The sequence below is a fragment of the Anomaloglossus baeobatrachus genome, unplaced genomic scaffold (assembly GCF_048569485.1).
Source record: "Anomaloglossus baeobatrachus isolate aAnoBae1 unplaced genomic scaffold, aAnoBae1.hap1 Scaffold_540, whole genome shotgun sequence".
Taxonomy (NCBI): domain Eukaryota; kingdom Metazoa; phylum Chordata; class Amphibia; order Anura; family Aromobatidae; genus Anomaloglossus; species Anomaloglossus baeobatrachus.
Window position 1 is genome coordinate 11,920 of NW_027444777.1, and position 6,169 is coordinate 18,088.

The 6,169-nt window shown below is 46.5% G+C and overlaps 1 pseudogene; it reads right to left on the reverse strand.

Moving 5' to 3' along the window:
• Positions 1 to 4,549: 4,549 nt before the first annotated feature.
• Positions 4,550 to 4,756, reverse strand: LOC142283456 (U2 spliceosomal RNA; annotated as a pseudogene).
• Positions 4,757 to 6,169: the final 1,413 nt, after the last annotated feature.

Consider the following 6,169-nt stretch of genomic DNA (forward strand, 5'->3'; position numbering starts at 1 on the left):
GTTGCCCTTGACCATGTAAAGCTCACCCCCAGCCGAAGTGGGTACACCTACGCTCTGACCATCGTAGACCACTACTCGAGGTTCCTGGTGGTTGTCCCAGTTAAGGACTTAACCGGCCGCACCGCTGCTAAGGCTTTCCAGGCTTATTTCTGTTGACCGCATTGGTACCCGGAGAGGGTGCTTACCGACCAGGGTCCGGCCTTTGAAGCAGAGGTATTCCAGGAATTCTGCCAGTTGTACGGCTGCAAGAAAATCCGGACCACGCCTTACCACGCCCAAACCAATGGCATTTGTGAAAAGATGAACCACTTGGTCCTGGGCCTCCTCAAGACGTTACCACTGGAAGAGCGGAACCTGTGGCTGGAGAAGCTACCTGACCTGGTCGATATGTACAACAACATCCCTTCCAGCTCTACGAAATGCACTCCAGCATACCTGATGAGAGCTCGTCCCGGCCGGCTACCAGTGGATCTGGAAATGGGCTTGGAAGCTTCAGAAGCACTCCTGTCGACAGCTGAATGGGACACTCGGCGGAGGACACAGTACCGACAGGTCCAGGAGTATGTTGAAAAGAACTTGTGCCGGAGTCGGGGACAACAGGAGCAGTGCTTCAACAAGAAGGCGCCTGCCGGTTCCTTCCAACCTGGGGATGTAGTGCTGAAGCGGAAAAGAAGGGCCCACAAGCTGGATGATCAATGGGAAAAAACCCCGTATGTAGTCCAGCCCACAGGATGGGAGAATGGGAAGGCCTACCAGATCAGCCGTGACCAGGGGGGGACTTTGGCCACGGTTTCCCGAGACCACCTGAAGAAGTGCCCACCAGCATTGAGAGTAGCGGATGAGGCTCCAGTTCCCAGTCCAGTGGAGAAGGAAAAAGAGGTAATCCACACCATGATGGGTGATTTTCCAGCAGACTGGCCTACACAGAACGGTGCGGTGATCCTTCCAGTGATACTGTTCCCACAACCCGTGGATGAAGAAATGATGGAAACGGTTAACCGCGAGCCAGTGCCCAGGGATGTACCTGTACCCAGCTCCCCTACGCCTCCGCCTGCCCCACATGATAGCAGGGAGGAGGAACTGACTGTTCCCTCTGCCCCACTGCCTGTCACCACTGACACCGGACCCCGAAGGTCCACTCGCTCCAACCTAGGTAGACCCCCACTTAGGTACAGGGAAACTACTCTTTAAAAGGGGGGGGCTTTATGTGTTGAGTGTACCAGTTTGAAAGTTTTAAATGATAAGTAAAGATGATCAACCTCTATAAATCACTTGTAAGGCTACATCTGGAATATGGGAACCAGTTTTGGGCTCCACATTTTAAAAAGGACATTCAGAAGTTAGAGTCAGTTCAAAGGTGGGCAACTAGACTACTACAAGGAATGGAAGGCCTCCCATATGATGACAAGTTGAAAAAGTTATTAAGTGATTATTGGCTGCAATGGGGCTTTCTGGCTGGTGCCAGCCTCTCTTCTTAGCACACAGGAACCACAATCCCTACACCATGCTTCAATGGATTCTCTCATCCCAGCCCAGTAAAACTACATATTTTACACAGTCATAAGCAGCCCATGGGCATTCACCTGCATTCAAACCAATAACAGCTCATAGACCAGACAATCCATCTACCACTGGACCAAAGACAGGAAGTTAAATCCACTGCCTGCGGTAACCAACTTAATCCTATAGGCTACTCACACAACAAACCCAACAGAAAGGAAAAAAACATGGCTTCGATTATCCATCCAATGAAAACGCATAACCATTGTGAGCCATTGGACAATGCAATTGGACACATGGTGACATGGTGCACGGCCCAATGAATCAAGTCTTTACTTCATATTCACGGTTTAAGCCCTTGGGTTCTAATGTGCCCAGAGTACATATCCAGAAAGATTCTCTTTCTTTGAGCTAAACACAAGTCAACAATACATTGTAAGCAGATTCTATTACCAGTCCCACACCATTTTGTGACGCATAATCACACAGTGATCCAATTAAGATTCCAAGTCATCGAACATGTCCAAGCCATACGTAGAGGAGGCAATAGAATTAGGAAGCTCAAAGAAAGGGAATCTTTCTGGATATATACTCTGGGCACATTGGAACCCAAAGGCTTAAACCATGAATATGAAGTACAGACTTGATTCATTGGGCCATGCATGGACATAATGGACATAATTCTAATAGGCAGGACAGGTAATAAGGAGCACAAGGGATATGCTAAAATGTGTTGTGTGACAAGACAGACACAGGAAAGGAGATGATAACAGGTGTAGGGACCAACAAGGTGAGACAAGGGGTATCAGGATAGGGTCAAGTAGGTATGAATGTAGTAATGGGGCAGGCATAGAGAATTGTATGCGAATGTGAATTACAATAAGTCACTAAGGAAAGGAATATGTGAGTGTGTGCCTAATGTAAACTAATATTGTACTGGCAAAATTATAGATGGAAAGGGAGAAGGGGAGAGGGGAGAGAGGAGGCTGTAATTGACTACAAGGGTATGAGTTATGAGTGATCATAGGGATAGTGCTACATAAGTGGAAATACCTATGGAGGACCGGATGTGTAAGCGCATACCTTATACAAACCTATAGAGTGCTGATGGGTGAGAGTGTGATGTTAGATATAAGACATCCTATAGTGAATAGTGAGCCGTAATCAAGTGCAACAGGGATATTTCACGTGACTATGGGAACCTGGAAGGTAAAGAAAGGGGAGAAAAAACTGTTAGACAAGGTAATCAGACAAACATGACAAATAAAAAACAAGGAAGAATGGAACTCCATACATACTGGAGCCATATATAGTGTGAACACGAAAAAGAACCGGGCGTTAGAAAAAATGTGCACGGCCCAATGAATCAAGTCGGTTCTTCATATTCATGGTTTAAGCCCTTGGGTTCCAACGTGCCCAGAGTATATATCCAGAAAGATTCCCTTTCTTTGAGCTTCCTAATTCTATCGCCTCCTCTGCGTATGGCTGGGACATGTTCGATGACTTGGAATCTTAATTGGGCCACTGTGCGATTATGCGTCACAAAATGGTGTGGGACTGGTAATAGAATCTGCTTACAACGTATTGTTGACTTGTGCTTAGCACAAAGAAAGGGAATCTTTCTGGATATGTACTCTGGACACATTAGAACCCAAGGGCTTAAACCGTGAATATGAAGTACAGACTTGATTCATTGGGCCGTGCACCATGTCACCATGTGTGCAATTGCATTGTCCAATGGCTCACAATGGTTATGCGTTTTCATTGGATGGATAATCGAAGCCATGTTTTTTTCCTTTCTCTTGGGTTTGTTGTGTGAGTAGACTATAGGATTAAGTTAGTTACCGCAGGCAGTGGATTTAGCTTCCTGTCTTTGGTCCAGTGGTAGATTGATTGTTTGGTCTATGAGCTGTTATGGGTTTTAATCCAGGTGAATGCCCATGGGCTGCTTATAACTGTGTGAAATATGTAGTTTTACTGGGCTGGGATGAGAGAATCCATCGAAGCATGGTGTAGGGATTGTGGTTCCTGTGTGCTAAGAAGAAAGGCTGGCACCAGCCAGAAAGCCCCATTACAGCCAATAATCAACCGCTAGCCGCTGGAACTCGTTGCTCTAGATCATGTCAAACTCACACCAAGCAGGAATAGATACATTAGTCCACCATCCCACCCAAAGAGCAACTTCTGCTGCGCAGCTGGCTTTCTAGGCAGCAGCGCTATCGTGATGTCAGCGGGGGACATTGTGACAAGCCAGTGTTCCGTCACTTCATGTTGTGCACTGTTCAAACGGAAAATACATCAACAGGCAGACTACAGAAAAGCTTACTAACAAAGGTTAGAGAGGGGCTTTCTCAGAGGGCTTTTTACAGTTTGTCTATTCCCAATTAGCCGTTTAAGTATGCTTAATGAAAGTACTAATTCTTTCATAGGCCGCCCATTATTAGTATTTGACGTTCCTTATATTGCGGTATCAGGCTTCGCAGCAGGTTGCAAAACATTCATCACCCATGACTGTCCCCAATTGGGCTCAGAAGCTAAATGTCTATCATGACCTCTCTTTTTGAAAGTCCAAGAGCAAGCAAACTCTTCCTCCAGGAGAGGGAGCCAACAGATCACTAAAGACATCATCATTGCTCAAAGAAAACACCGAAAAACAATGGAAGCTTTAATTGGAGTGGAATCTGATAGACAGCACCTGATGCCAAGTCTGCATCTTCTAACACCTGCAGTCACTGCAGCAGCTGAATCCAATGTGTCCAAAAGGGATCTATTCTATTCAATTGCAAATGATCTAGATAAGACTGAGAATAAGATACTGCACGGGACATAGCAGAGTTGGTCAAGTTGAGTGGAGATGAGTTTGCTATTTGGCACAGCTTTTGCATCAATAAAGCAAGTAAAAGGTGTGAAAGATAAAAAAAAGGGTGAAAGTGTGAAAAGTGAATTGGCCAAATTGAGGTGCATATAAAGTTTTTGCTTTCTTTCAATTCACTAATGGGGCTCATTTGAATCAGGTGAATTGAGTTCTGCTTTTGGAAACTGGGTTAAGAAGGGGTGCACCGGTCCTGGAGGTACTGCAATACCAGGTCAATGCGTGGAGTGGACAGAGCAAGATTTTTTCCATCTCCTTGTTCTAAAAATCCATTTAATATATGGTCCCCAGAGAGGGGACGTATCAGATATTAAACTGATAAGAACAGATTTAATTTTTTTTTTTTTCTGTTTATCAGTAGGACTTCAAAATAACAAAGGTGATCGCCTCCCGTTGCCTGGGAACCGTCCAGGCACAAGAGGGCTATGTGTCACCAGAAGGCGCACACACTTCCTCAAGGCCGGCAGACGTGCAATCCCAGGCACCTTCCAGTACCGACCAAGGTAGCATCCTCCGAAACTACACTTGATCTTAGCCAAAAGGCCGAGAAGCTATAACCCGAATTGGTTACGGCCTTGAGTGGCACCCTGGCCTATACCGGACACATCTTAGGGAGAGGGAGACAAACCCACGCCTACAGAAGACATTTTGTCACCCAAGCCAACCCTTGAAAAGGCTGTTTTGCAGAGCAAAAACAAGAAGAATGATGCTTTTTGCAGCCGCCGCCCACTGCAATTAATCTGAATAACTCCTCCTCCTCCAAGCACCTCCCCTCCCCCTTGCAGTCTTTCCAATTCATGATACAAAAAGACGGACGGACAGGACAGGACAGGACAGGCTGCCTGACTTTCCGTCACTGCCACCCTTTGCCATCCTTGCCCGTAGAAAGCCCTTTCATCATCCCCAAACCCTAATCTTTTCCCTTCCCTTCCCAGCTGCGTCTCACTCCCTTTCATTAGGAAGTGAGCGCAGCCTTTTCTCCGTTCTGCACATGCGCGACGTTAAACACAAATGCGCAGGCGTGCGTTCCATTAGCCTCACTGCATTCCACTCCCATACAGGAAGTGGGCGCAGCTATTACTACGGTCGCACATAAAAGAACCCACGGCCACCACTGCACACAGCTGACTCCACCACAGGACACCCACTTCTACACCAACGCAGGTAAGACAGGATCGGCACCTCTATGCTCCCGTTACAATCAGGCTCAGTCACCATGTGATAACGCTCTCAACTCTTTAGTTGCAGGCTCCCCTTGCTTCACCTCCACTGGCTGTGCTGCCATTTCCTCTCCCACCTGGAAGGTATACTTTATTCCACTATTTTCCTGTTTCTCTCTTCCCCCTTTTCCCATAACCTACTTTTATCTGCATTTGTGGGGTATCTATATGCTATTTACATCATAGTTTTATTCATTAATATGGAAGGGAAGAGTGCCCATGAGAGTGTTGAACTGCGGAGAGCAAGAGATTAAGCTGCTCCGATTTGCCACCATTGATAAGCTGTTCTCAGTAGATACACATGCTATCCAAACAGCAGCATCCACCATTGCTTCAGCCCACCCATTCAGTGACAGCTCACCAAGTCAGCCAGAGGAGTGGTGTAAGGAATTACACGTAGGCACTGACTCCACACCTTCACATCACAAGAAGGGGGTCTACAGGCTAGTGCAAGAATACGAGCAAGTCTTCAGCAAACATCCGCTAGACTTTTGAAGAATAAAAGGGGTCAAACACTACATCCCCACAAGTGCACACCCACCCATCAAAGAGAGATATAAGCCAAAACTACCTGCAC